General features: G+C 36.3%; 1 protein-coding gene across 3 annotated transcripts in view; it reads left to right on the top strand.

The window, feature by feature from the left end:
* Arhgap6 (Rho GTPase activating protein 6) overlaps nt 1-13,959 on the top strand; it is a 537,411-nt gene that overhangs the window by 435,999 nt on the left and 87,453 nt on the right. The gene's annotated exons all lie outside the window — the stretch shown is intronic.

Genomic DNA, 13,959 nt, shown 5'->3' with positions numbered 1-13,959 from the left:
CACTGTACCAATACCATGCAGTTTTTAACACTATTGCTCTGTAGTATTGCTTGAGGTCAGGGATACTGATTCCCCCAGATTTCCTTTTGTTGCTGAGAATAGTTTTAGCTATCCTGGGTTTTTTGTTGTTCCAGATGAATTTGATAATTGCTCTTTCTAACATATTCTTATATTCATAGATTTCTATGTTCAAGGGATCCATGCATGGGTATCTTCTGTACTACTTGGCTCATTGGTTTTTCATCATTTCTCAACATTAGTGATATTCCACAGAGCCAGAAAGACATTCCATGGTCATCTTTCTTGCTTGTCTTTGTTTCTATCAGCACACACTGTATATAATAATTATCTTGTAAGTGATATTAAGTTCTTCTGGCTTCATTCAAAGAACAATACATTCAAAGAACATGAGAGTAAGTAAAGCAAGGCTTCTGAGCCATTATTTGCAGTACTTTGTTTCTAGCTTATCTCACCATGTAGGAGATAATATCTTGGCTAAAGCTGAACTGTATTTTAACTTTTAAACTACTGTACTAAAAATCAACAATTTATTGGTATTAAAATATGGTTTACCAGCTTTTCATTGTACCTAGGATGAGGCTCACTTTTTAAAGAAATTAACCCTAGAAATCTTTTAAAAATTCAAATCATTTATGATTATTGTGTATGAAAACAAAAGGAAGCAGAGGATTTTGTACATTCTCTTAGCTTGGCCATAGCTCTAGTTGCCAGTGCACATGAAGTGTAGACATTATGGATTTTCTCATACTTAATGATATCTCTATCTCAAGAAATGCTATAGAAAATGTTTTTCCAATTCTTAATCTTTGAAATCATGCTGGTTACAGTTTTTTTCATTTTGTTTTTGTATGTAGATATAGTTACTTTGTGATCCAACAATGACACTCTTAGATATTTAAAACAGAGAGAGAGAGAGAGAGAGCATCAAAACAATCCTCACACAAGAATGTGTATGTGAGTATTCATAAGACCTTTATTAATAATGGCCAAAGAGTACAAATAACTGAAAAGCTCCTCAACTAACAAAGAAACATAATATACTCTATGTTATTTTCCATAAGAATTAGGAGATGATAAATGCTGTAACAGTGAGACATCTCAAAATCATGCAATCTGTTAGAAACCAGACATAAATTGGCTGTGCATTGTATGACTTCACATATAGTCAATGCCAAGTTAGGCAGATTCCTAGTAACAGAGAGTACACTACTGTTTTTCAAGTGCTGGGGTGATAGAAACATAAACTGTGATTAATACTGGGTATGGACTTTATCTCTAAGGTAATGAAGGGGCTATAGAATTTAAATATGCCCAACAAAGCAGTAAATTTCACACTTAAAAATGTTCAACTTTACCTCAAGAACTTATTTCCATTAGTTACATTATAATCTGTCAAGTCCCTCTATTATTTTTACGATTTGCTTTTTAAAACCTAAGTTTCCATGTATTTCATTGCTCAGAGGACACATATGCATCAAAACAGCCATTCCTAGGGAGCTCTATGAAACACATTTTGATATATTATTTTAAAAATAGTATATTGAGTAAAAACACCCCAGGAAAACAGTAACTAAAAGAACAAGACAGCTTGTTTTTATGTCTTACCTAGTGTGACTCTGTAAATTGCTTTCTCCTTTTTCAATTTCCCCCTTTACATGTTTGCCACTTAATAGGAAAAGCTGGGAAGCAAGAATTTTTTTTCATTTTTTACTGGAAGTTGTTTTAGCTACTTTAAAACAAATGTCCCCAATACAAATATTCCCTGCTGTTCTTGTTTCCACGTAACAGGAACAGATAGCTTTCTATGAAGATGTAGAATTGCTTCTCTCCTCCAAACTACCTTTCAGCTGACAAATATACAAAGGCAAAAAATGTAAAAGCTGTTCTCTTCTAGGCATTATTTCTGGCCTTGGAAGTCTACATTCTGACCAGATATGAAGGCACAAATTGGAAGAGTCAAATAGCTTTCCACTGTTTAAAAAGCCAAGCAAACAGCCGAAATTTAAGAGACAGGGAGTGAATGTGATGGTATGATTGAAGGTGGTATCTATGACGTTAGACTGTTCTGGGAAATGAGCTGACATTTAAACATCCCTATCCCCTCCCCTCCCCTCCCTAAGTTAGACACCCTGTGATTGTCTACATATGTCAAGTGTCTAGGTTACTGGAGACCTTCAGAGAATCAAGTTTATTTTCCTTAACACAAAATAGATTTCCTATGGCCATGTTTTAACTCATTCCATATAGCATCCATAGGAAACAAATAATTTTTTTGTAGAAGATATTATTTACTTGTTTATTTGATGCTCTGTTCTGTTTCATTAGTAATGTCCCTATATAGGGATATTCCATGACTTTTCCTGGGAAGACATGAACAAATATCTTATCTTAGATAAAGCACTAACAATATACCAATGAAATTGTTCTTCCCAAGATGAGCATGATGAACCACTCTATTTAGTGGGGTTAATTATAGTAACTTAAAAGTAGCTATATCAAAAAAAGCAGCTACATCACTGAAATGCCCACTCCAACATGGGTGGCCACTCATGAAAGCTGATGATTCTGCATGAGTATAATATGAAATACCCAAGTCTGTAATATTATGAACCTGTCTCCTTTTACGTGCATTGATGTTTTAATATAAAACTTTAGAGCTGAAGGAGTTTGCAGTTCCATGGAAAGAGTAACAATATTAACCAATTAGACCCCCAGAGCCCCCAGGGACTAAACCACCAACTAAAGATACACATGGAGGGACCCATGGCAGAGGATGGCCTTTTCTGGCATCAATAGTAGGGGGGACCTTTGGTCCTGTGGAGTATCAGTGACCCAGAGTAGGGGAATGCTAGGGCACTGAGGAAGGAGTAAGTGGTAGGGGAGCACCCTCATTGAGGCAGGGGTTGAGGAAGTGGATAGGGGATTTGTGGAAGGAAAAAATGGGAAGGGGTATGGCATTTGAAGTGTAAATAAATAAAATAAGCAATAAAAACAATATCTTTATTTTGCTTTTAGAATAGTAAAACACTCCATGAAACAGTATCCATTTTCTCTGCCATATGTTTAGTGATTTTTTAGATACTTTTTCAGTAAAAGATAAGCAAAATTTTGCAAATTATATAGGTTTTATTGTGAACTGAACAGTGTCATTTTATCAGGAAAACAATCAAGGCAATAGATATGACTGAACATGTATGTATTCCAATAAAACTTTGTTTACAAACAAACAAAGAAATGAACAAACAAATTTTGGTATGGATATGGCCAGGATTGTAGTTTGCTAAACTGCGAAACAGTTGCTATCCCAAATTCAAAGAATGTCTCTGTAAGTGTGTTAGAAATATTTATCATCTTAAGTAAGTTACAAACTTTAGAACTTGACTTTACAAGGAAATCAAAGAAGAGAGGCTTGAAGGTGAGCATAAAGCTGCCCTCACTCTTGTAGTCATTCTGATGAACTGTCTGGATTAGGAGGGAAGTGTGGAAAGGCAGCACAGTATGGTGGCGTAAGATCCCTGCATTTGAATCCAAGCCCCTTTCAGGCTATCAGAGGGCAAGTTTCTTTATCTTTATCTTTCTTTTGCCCAATTTCTTCATCTGTAAACACACACACACACACACAGAGAGAGAGAGAGAGAGAGAGAGAGAGAGAGAGAAAGAGAGAGAGAGAGAGACAGAGACAGAGACAGAGACAGAGACAGAGACAGAGACATACACACATACCAGAGAGAGAGACAGACAGAAACAGAGAGAACAACAGAGAGAGACAGAGACCGAGACAGAGACAGAGAGAAATTGTTAATACACTCCTTGTCAAAAAGGTTTGTGGTCAAAGCTGTGAGTGTACGACAAAGGCTAGGGATAATAGGTACAAGTTTTATCCACAAGATATTTGTTATTGCCCCAGAAATTTTAACCCCTGGGAATACACACAGCCCTCTGCTTGTTTTATCCTTGTTGTGGGTTACTGATGTGCAGTCCTCACTGTGTACTATGAATAGCTGTGCTGCTTTTAAACTCTCATGGTGCTAATGGCTTGTCATGTTATAGTTCCTTACATGAAAACATTGTACCTGTGCATGTATTGTTAACAAGGTAAAAGGCAGCAAACCTCACTGTAGAGAAGGCGCATGTGAACGAATCAGTAGTGATCATGGGGACTTTTTAGGTAGCAACAGTTGTGCTAACCAATCTAGAAACCATTATGTGTGTGTCTAGATTCTGAGTCTTACTAACTTTTTTATTCTAAGATCCTATTTATTTATTTATTTACTTACTTATTTGCACATGTATGAGAGAAACATAAAAATCTAGGCTGAGGAGAATATGTGGCTCCATTTCACTTACCATAAAAATTATGTACATTTTTTGAATTTTTATCTCATTTTATATAGCAAGTAACTGACACTTAGAATGGTGGGTAGATCAGAAAAGACAGAGTTATAATTCAAAGCTGATCGCTGGGGCCTCGGAGCCCTCTTTGAAACGACAATTCTACAAATTAGTTCCATATTCAAGTAGCAACCAGAGAAGGAGAAATGAGGGATGGAGTACACTCAGTTATGCAGTACCAATCCAGCACCATTTTTTTAAAGAAGAAATAAAGGGGAATTAAAAGGAGCAAATTGGCAGCTGCTTAACTCATACCATTACAAATGGTCTTCATCTTAGGGCTACTGGAGCAATCCTGTGGATGTGAAAAAGAATTTTAAATTAAGAGTAGATAAGTTTAGAGACCTGTCTTAATCAGTGGCATTATTAGATTATTTCTGCTGCCTATGGCAGAGATGAAAGAGGATCTGGCTTTCAGGTTCAAAATGAGGTCAGTCATATTATGCAGCATGGGAGAAGTTTGCCAAGATCAGTCAGTGAAGGCATAAAAACAGTTCATACATCACGTGAGAATGGACGGCTACAAGAAACTGGTAGTAGAGTCTGGACACAGAGAAGCCAAAGTTCAGAACAAATGTTTGATGAAATCTGGGGGGGGGGAGAAGTTACCACCTTCTAGAAAAAGTTTATAGAATTTATGTCACTTGATAGTATCATTGTGTCCCTAAGCCTTTACAGAGGTTCTCAACTTGGATTGCCCACTAGAAGAAAGCTTTGTATACTTATTATTGCCTGATTTCCCAACTCCAAGGGATCTGGTTGATTTTGTCTATACCTGTACTATTCATCACAGGAGCAATTTGGATTAGAAAGCAATTAAATTTAATTTAAGCAAAAATTTAAATTCAGTTAATCATTTCTGCTATCCATATCTCAAATGTACATCAGCCATGTGTAACCAATGATCAACTGTCAGTAGATATAACCAATATTTCTATAAACATATAAAGTTCTATTAGACCACAATATATTCTGGAAGATGTGGCTAGGGAGTAAAGGCATAAGCTCAACAATAGGAAAAATATCTGTGAAAGGTGATTTTTGGCCAAAATTCAGACATTGTAATCGTAAGTTATTAATAACTGTGGATGTGTGCACTGGTCTTACTCACAACTAGGAACATCAACAACCAGACATAGATGAAAAATGAGCTCAAGTGGCCATACTCTTCACTGCTGATTTATTTCCTACTGATAGACTAAGGGAGAGAGGGAATCACTGCCTTCAGTGATGTCCTTACCCCACCAGGCTCCATTAGTCACATAGCTGACCTTGGTTAAAACAAGTGGATCATACAAGAAAATCAAGTCATGAATCTAGGAAAGGGACAGGCAAAGAGGAGAAAGGTATTGGCAGAGGTGTAAGGGGGAGAGATTATGGGAAGAAGAAAGTAATGGATGTATCATATACATTTTTGAAACTGAATTTAATTAATAAAGAAAAAGCTTGCTTGATCAATTTTTCTACAAGTGGAAGTCCAGATAAATTGTCAGCCTTTGACTGAAAATGCATATGTTGCCTTTTCTAACTTCAAATAAAGTGTGGTGCTTTATGCTGGTTGTGAGTTAATTATCAGGACTGTTTAATAAGATAAATTATCCTAAACAGAGGCTAAGTGACCTATTGTCCAGCACATCTCAGGCAACAAATTAGAACTAATAGAAGTTCATATTTCTGGTGATAGTTGTAATGAACTTAATGGAATAAGTTCATAAAATCTTCTATAAATTTGAAAAAATGGTTTACTTCTTATTATAGAAGAAATCTTTTGGAAGGTGCTGTTTTGCAAAGCACTAAGGGCAGTTAAGGAAGAAAAGAAAAAGCATAAAATGTAGCACCGAAAAGAAAGCGTGGAAAAGAATCCCCTCTGCTGGTTATTTTGGTTTTGCCTATTTTGTTCTGTTTGAAATTATTCAGGGTAAGCTTTTATCTCCAAGATATGATATATGCCCATGCTTAGGGCTTTTTTAATTGCATGCTGATTTGTAAATATCAGTTTTGGAATTGCGATCTTCAGTTTGAAGTAATAGAATTTCAGCATTTTTGTATTTCTTAGTCTTTTTCCAACCTTACTCTTTTTCTCAGCAAGAAATGAAATTGCCCATTTCGAAATAAATGCCCTGCCATGTAGAGAGTTTATGTGACATTGTACTCATAATGAGTGTCCTTTCATGGGGAATCATCATCACAAAAAAACCAGCATCATCCAATCTTATAATCTAGTGTTCTTTATTATGGCAGTATCGGTCAGAAAGAGCAGCGGCAGAAAAAAAAAGTGTTATTCTCTACACCTTATCAAAACTAATGATATCACATTTGCGTTTCTCTGTGAGAACCAGGAGACAATGATCTTATTGAGATATAACCCCCCCAGGTATATAAGATAAAGGGTGCATTTCTTATTTCTTCTGAAAAAAATGTGTCATTATTTCTGGCCTTACTAATTGTGCTTTGCGGAGTTCTTTTGAGAACATTCTTAAAACTAGACATTAGGGCTAAAGAGTTGTCTCAGTGGTTAAGAGCATTCAGAGAGTCAGTGTTCCATTCCCAGAACTCACTAGATAGTTTAACCATCTGTCTCTCCAACCTGAAGACATTTAATACTCTCTTTTGCCCTCTGTTGGAACCAGGCACACACATGGTGTACAGACAGGTGCAGACAAAACTCCCACCCACATAAAATATACAAGTAAAGTTTTTAAGAAACTAGAGTGCTATGTTCATAGCAGCCCTATTTATAATAGCCAGAAGCTGGAAAGAACCCAGGTATCCCTCAACAGAAGAACGGATGCAAAAAAATGTGGTATATATACACAATGGAGTACTATTCAGCCATTAGAAACAATGAATTCATGAAATTCTTAGGCAAATGGATGGAGCTAGAGAACATCATATAAGTGAGGTAACCCAGTCTCAAAAGATCAATCATGGTATGCACTCACTAATAAGTGGATATTAGCCTAGAAAATTGGAATACCCAAAACCTAATCCACACATCAAATGAGATACAAGAAGAACTACAAGAAGAACGGAGGAGTGGCCCCTGGTTCTGGAAAGACTCAGTGTAGCAGTATAGGGCAAAACCAGAACAGGGAAGTGGGAAGGGGTGGGTGGGAGAACAGGGGGAGGGAAGGGGCTTATGTGACTTTCAGGGACTGGGGAGTGCTGAAAAGGGGAAATCATTTGAAATGTAAATAAAAAAATATTTCGAATAAAAAAAGAAGCTAGAGTGCTCTGCAGTTCAGAAATACAGTGGCTTTATATTTTCTCTTCAAGCACTTAAACTTGTTCATTCATTCTACCAAGAAAGGTTTTACTAAATTAGTAAATGCTAATTAACTATTAGGCTTTTACTAAAAATAAATAATTATTTCTCTTTTTCAAATGAACCAATATAACAAGCCATTCTGGATTTCTAGGATACCAATCTATTTGATCAAAAAACTACCTTCTTATGATGACATTATTCCCCACCCCTTACTCTGACTGCAAGATCACTGCCTGCTGTATAGAATATGCATGAATATGGTAAGCTGTCATTAATGTTAGTGTTTCTTTACTGTGGTTTTGACTTTCAGCTTCAATACCTTAAGTAGTATTCTAGCTACCTAATGGTTTACATTAATGGCATATTATGAATCTGAAACATCTAACTATTGTTCCTGTAGACACATCACAAGGAGCCACAGGAGGATACTAGAAATAGGATCAAGATCAGGGTGCCTAGAATGAGGAGAGAAGCAGCAGGTATACAGTTGAAAAAGCAAGTGCTGGCTATGAGAGAAAGCAAAATCTTCCCATGCTTTTGCTGGTCACAAGGCCTCTTGACTTCTCAGCAATTAGAAGGATTAACCTAAAAGATGTCACATTTGCACTGAGCCTCTTAAAGGAATAGATGAATGGAAATATCTTCCACAATTTGCAATTTTAGGTATAGTCTTATTGATTCAGATCTAAATGGCAACTCAATGCTGCCTGTCAAAGGAGGTTAAGCTGACCAAAAAACAATCTATCGTTAATAATAGTGATCTAAGTGAAATTTCATCATACTATCTTGAGGTGCAGTTCTAATTCTGAAAAGTAATAGCATTATCTATTTCTAATATTTGGGTTTATACTATTTAAAATGTGAAGGATGCCAAAATGTATTTGTCTGTTCTATCACTGAAGGACTTCCCACATGCTCAGTGAATCAATATATAAAGATTTTTTTTATTTCACTATCCATTTGATCACCTTCTTCTCTTTCCAAGGAAACATGAAGAGCTATGCCATAGTCCCATGGGGGAGATAAATATGAAGGCTGGGTCTATCACTTTAAACACAAGAGATTGTTGTGACTTGGTTACATAATAATGCACAACAAACAAACCATTCCAAACCTTAGTGGATTAAAGCAATCTTGACTGGTCCTCTAACATGGGATGAGTTCAACTGGGTAGTGCTTCTGAACTTGATAGTGTTCAATTAGAAGATTTCATTCATATGGGAGATTAGTTAGGGAAGGGTTTAGTTGAGATGTTGGGACAAGCGAGCCTTTGATGTTTTCCATGTAGACTGTTCATGTCTCCTTCTATAGACAATGTCTCCAACATAGTAATTAGATTTACTTGGGGGAAGGTGGCAAGGAATCAAGGAATGTAAGAAAGAAAAAGTAGTTGTCAAGAATTCTTATGTCTTAGGCTCAGATTTGTCACAATACCACCTCTTACCATATCCAGGGAGTTAAAGAAAATCTCAAAGCCAACCAGGACTAAAGGGCAAAGGAGTACAATAAGCACGAATACTGTGAGGTGTGGCCCATACCTGGGAGTGCAACATATGCCCTTGAATTCTGCCCAGGTTTTATGGACCAGAACTAAAAATAAAACCTATCACTTCCTCTCACATTCCACTGGCTAGAGCCCACTCATCTGACTCATCATTAGCTACAAGGAAGACTGGGAAGTGAAGTCTAATGGAATATCCATGAATTCAAGGCTATAGACTTTCTGAGCAGCCACTCTTTTCCTCATTGTAGACTTGTGTCACTTCTGCCAAAAGAAATTGTGTAAGTAAGGGAATCTGTGGTACACATAAATTGGTTAGCACATAATGCATACTCGGTTAATTTCCATTATCATGATGCTTACTTACAATTATGTACTGAGTATTTGGTTCTATTTTATTTAAGTCAACACACATTGTATTGGCTGTCATAATAAGAAACTTAATTTAAGCCAAAGAGCAACACAATCAGAAACATATTCACTCAAAAATCTTGAGAAAGTGGTTCTACAGTATTTTTTCATAAATGTGTAAAAGGTCACCAATTTTATAAACAGAAGCAAAACATATAAGGTAGTATGAATGCTAACACATGGATTCTGAGGCTATGAATTGTTATTTGACATCCTTTGTGATGAAGGATTGGGTGCTTGGGAGAAGTCCATTGTATCCACAGCATGCATATATCTATATATGCTAAAGTTAGCAAAAGTCTCACAAATAAAGCTTTTAGTTGTTTACTGAATTTTTTTTGTTTCAGTACTGTTTGGAGGACATTTGGGCCTCTTCATGGTTCTACTCAAAGGGCTGATATTTAAATCTTTTTTTAATTTGAAATATTTTTTATTTACATTTCAAATGATTAATGAGGCTTCTTTATCTTATCCCCATTTCTGGCTTAAATATATTTTCCAAAGTATGCCAAGCACCCAACTTTCCCATCATTTCTCTATTTCCTTTGAAGGCTTGATTTGATTTTACTCATAAAGTTTGAATTATCAAGAAATTGTTTCTTGAGTTATGATTATTCATTTCAAGAAGTAGTTACTTTCTCACAACATATTTACTGACATGTCATATACATATTTCAAAATAACTTCTTGTTTAGGACCATGAAACTGGACTGGCAGGAGAATATGATTAGATATCGTTGCCCCAATTCCCAATATATCCACACTGGATAAATCTAATTTTCTGATTTAATAATAATAATAATAATAATAATAATAATAATAATAATAATTGGCCAGGCATGGTGGTGAATAGCTTTAAGACCTAAGTAAATAGCACTTAGGAGGCCTGGGCAAGTATATGAGTTTGAAGCCAGCCTGGTCTATATGGTGACTTCAGCACTGGGGAGATTGTTCAGTGGTTAAGAACACTTGCCCATTTGTCAATTCTTGATCTTAGAGCATACGCTATTGGTGTTCTGTTCAGGAACTTTTCCCCTGTACCTATGTCCTCAAGGGTCTTCCCCAGTTTCTTTTCTATTAGCTTCAGAGTGTCTGGCTTTATGTGGAGGTCCTTGATCCATTTGGAGTTGAGCTTAGTACAAGGAGACAAGGATGGATCAATTCGCATTCTTCTGCATGCTGACCTCCAGTTGAACCAGCACCATTTGTTGAAAAGGCTATCTTTTTTCCACTGGAAGTTTTCAGCCCCTTTGTCCAGGATCAAGTGGCCATAGGTGTGTGGGTTCATTTCTGGATCTTCAATCCTGTTCCATTGATCTGCCTGCCTGTCACTGTACCAATACCATGCAGTTTTTAACACTATTGCTCTGTAGTATTGCTTGAGGTCCAGGATACTGATTCCCCCAGAAGTTCTTTTACTGTTGAGAATAGTTTTAGCTATCCTGGGTTTTTTGTTATTCCAGATGAATTTGAGAATTGCTCTTTCTAACTCTTTACAAAGTTTCTGTAAGGCCAAGAACACCATCAAAAGGACAAATCAGCAACCAACAAATTGGGAAATGATCTTCACCAACACTACATCTGACAGAAGGCTAATATCCAATATATACAAAGAACTCAAGAAGTTAGACCCCAGAAAACCAAATAATCCTATTAAAAAGTGGGGTACAGAGCTAAACAATGAATTTTCACATGAAGAACTTCGGATGGCTGAGAAGCACTTTAAGAAATGTTCACCATCATTAATCATTAGGGAAATGCAAATCAAAACAACCCTGAGATTTCACCTCACACCAGTCAGAATGGCTAAAGTTAAAAACTCAGGAGACAGCAGGTGTTGGTGAGGATGTGGAGAAAGAGGAACACTCCTCCACTGCTGGTGGGATTGCAAGATGGTGCAACCACTATGGAAATCAGTCTGGCGGTTCCTCAGAAAACTGGGCATGATACTCCCGGAGGACTCTGCTATACCACTCCTGGGCATATATACCCAGAGGATTCCCCAGCATGCAATAAGGACACATGTTCCACTATGTTCATAGCAGCCATATTTATCATAGCCAGAACCTGGAAAGAACCCAGATGTCCCTCAATGGAGGAATCAATACAGAAAATATGGTATATTTACACAATGGAATACTACTCAGCAATTAAAAACAATGAGTTCATGAAATTCTTAGGCAAATGGTTGGAACTGGAAAATATCATCCTAAGTGAGGTAACCCAGTCACAAAAGAATACACATGGAACACAATCACTGATAAGTGGATATTAATTAGCCCAGAAGCACTGAATTCTTAAGACACAATTAGCATATCAAATGACTCCCAAGAAGAAGGAAGAAGAGGGCCCTGGTTCTGAAAAGACTTGATCCAGCATTATAGGAGAGTACCAAGACAAAGAAATGGGAGAGGGTGATTGGGAAATGGGCAGAGGGAAGAGGACTTATGAGACCAATGGGGTGGGTGGAACCGGGAAAGGGGAAAGCATTCGGAGTGTAAACTAAGAATATAGAAAATTAAAAGAAAAAGAACACTTGCTCATGATCTGGGTTTAGTTTTCAGCGCCCACATGGGGTCACAACTGCCTGTAATTTCAGCTTAAGAGGATCAGATGCCCCTTTCTGGCCTTTATAAATACTGAATAAATGTGGCGCACACAAATGCATTCATGCAAATACTCATCCATGTAAGATTATAATAAGAGATTAATAAAGCACTTCTACCTTAAGTGCTTTTGGATATTACTTATTTTGATCTCTTTCTTACTTAACGTCGATAAAACAACTTCTACTGGTAGTGATTGTGGACTGTATCTTCTGATTAATTTGTAAGTTCCATGGGGATTGGGATCACAGCTGTACCACTCAAGAGTTGTGAATCTTTGTGCAAGCTGCTTAATGTCTCAGAGATCCTTTTTCTTTTTTGTCTGAAGTGGATAGATGAAAGTATCACTAACTTATTACTTAGAAATTTTTTCACCATAAATTAGTCAGTACCCATAACATACTCAAAAAAATTCTTGACACCATCTCAATTAAATATTGAGATGTATTTCTAAAGTAACTAATGGTGAAAAATAAAATTACATATTTATTAGTTTTATGTAAAATGATAATACCAGATAACTTTAAATGTGCCTCTAACATCTAGGATGATTATATAGCATTATTTGAACCGTATTGATTATCGTCCCAGGCACTTTCAACAGTGGAGATTTGAGGTCGATGTAGGTAGATGTAAATAAAGTAGCAGGTAACTTTTAGTCTGGTTTTCCCTTTCATCACTTTAGTAAGGAACACCATGTGGCATTTTACTGCTTTTAAGTTGTTTCCTCATGCTAAATACATACCACAAACAGAGACTGTGTGCATCTTACATGATTAACTTCTCAGAATTCCTATAAAATCATACTGAATCCCTACATTAGAATCAGTAAGATTTTCCATGAAACCATTGCTCTCTCTGTTGCAAACAGAGCAATCATTTTATCTAAATTCACTGGAGACCCATGAGAGAATTATATCATATTGACAATGAAACAAACATGTGTTTTTGAATTTTATCTGTCCTGTTGCCATATGGAATTCACAGAAATAAAGATACTGAGTGACAAGGACAATATTTTCATTTTTTCCTCTTCTTTTTGAGATTATAAAATAATTGTATCATTCTTCCTATTTTACCCCTCCATGTTCTTTTAAACTTATGACCTCTTTTTAAATGATTGCTGTTACATGCATAAAATGTTTTCATTTTTATTTTTCTTACTGCCCTCCATCAATTTGACACCACACCTCTACTTGCTTACTTGCTTCTGAACTCTTTTAAACATAGTCACATGGCTATGCCCTTGGACTCCAACCCCTTTGCTCAGAAAATGAACAACTTTTCAGGTAGTTTTGTTTCCACAAAAAATAAAATGAAGATGTATGTGATGTGGTTTGTCATAAAGAAGAATAAATCTGTTTTAGTTTTTAATGCAGTAGTTTTCAAAAGAAATCAGTAGTTTCATAATACAGCTTAATAACTGTGAAGCTTTTCTAAGTGGAGAAAGTATCCTATGGGCTTTATACTGTGCTTTATCATGCTCTATGTGTTTACCAGAGGCATCCAACATTCTTTAATGGATTCCTAAAAAGGACACATTGCAGTTATGATTCAATTACTGTTTGTAGGTCCCTGTGGACATGAGATTTTTTTAAAGGTAGAATCCTTTCTTAATTTCAGTGTATATATTTTTAAAAAGTCTTATTAAATATGAAGCAGAAAAATCCAGTTTCAATTTCTCTTTTTATTCTCCCCTCCCACTTCCTCCCCAGCGTGTTCTCTGTTCTCCCTCCCTCTCTCTCTCTCTCTCTCTCTCT

This window comes from Apodemus sylvaticus, chromosome X (genome assembly GCF_947179515.1).
Source record: "Apodemus sylvaticus chromosome X, mApoSyl1.1, whole genome shotgun sequence".
Classification (NCBI taxonomy): Eukaryota; Metazoa; Chordata; class Mammalia; order Rodentia; family Muridae; genus Apodemus; species Apodemus sylvaticus.
This window is presented reverse-complemented; position numbering and strand designations above follow the sequence as displayed.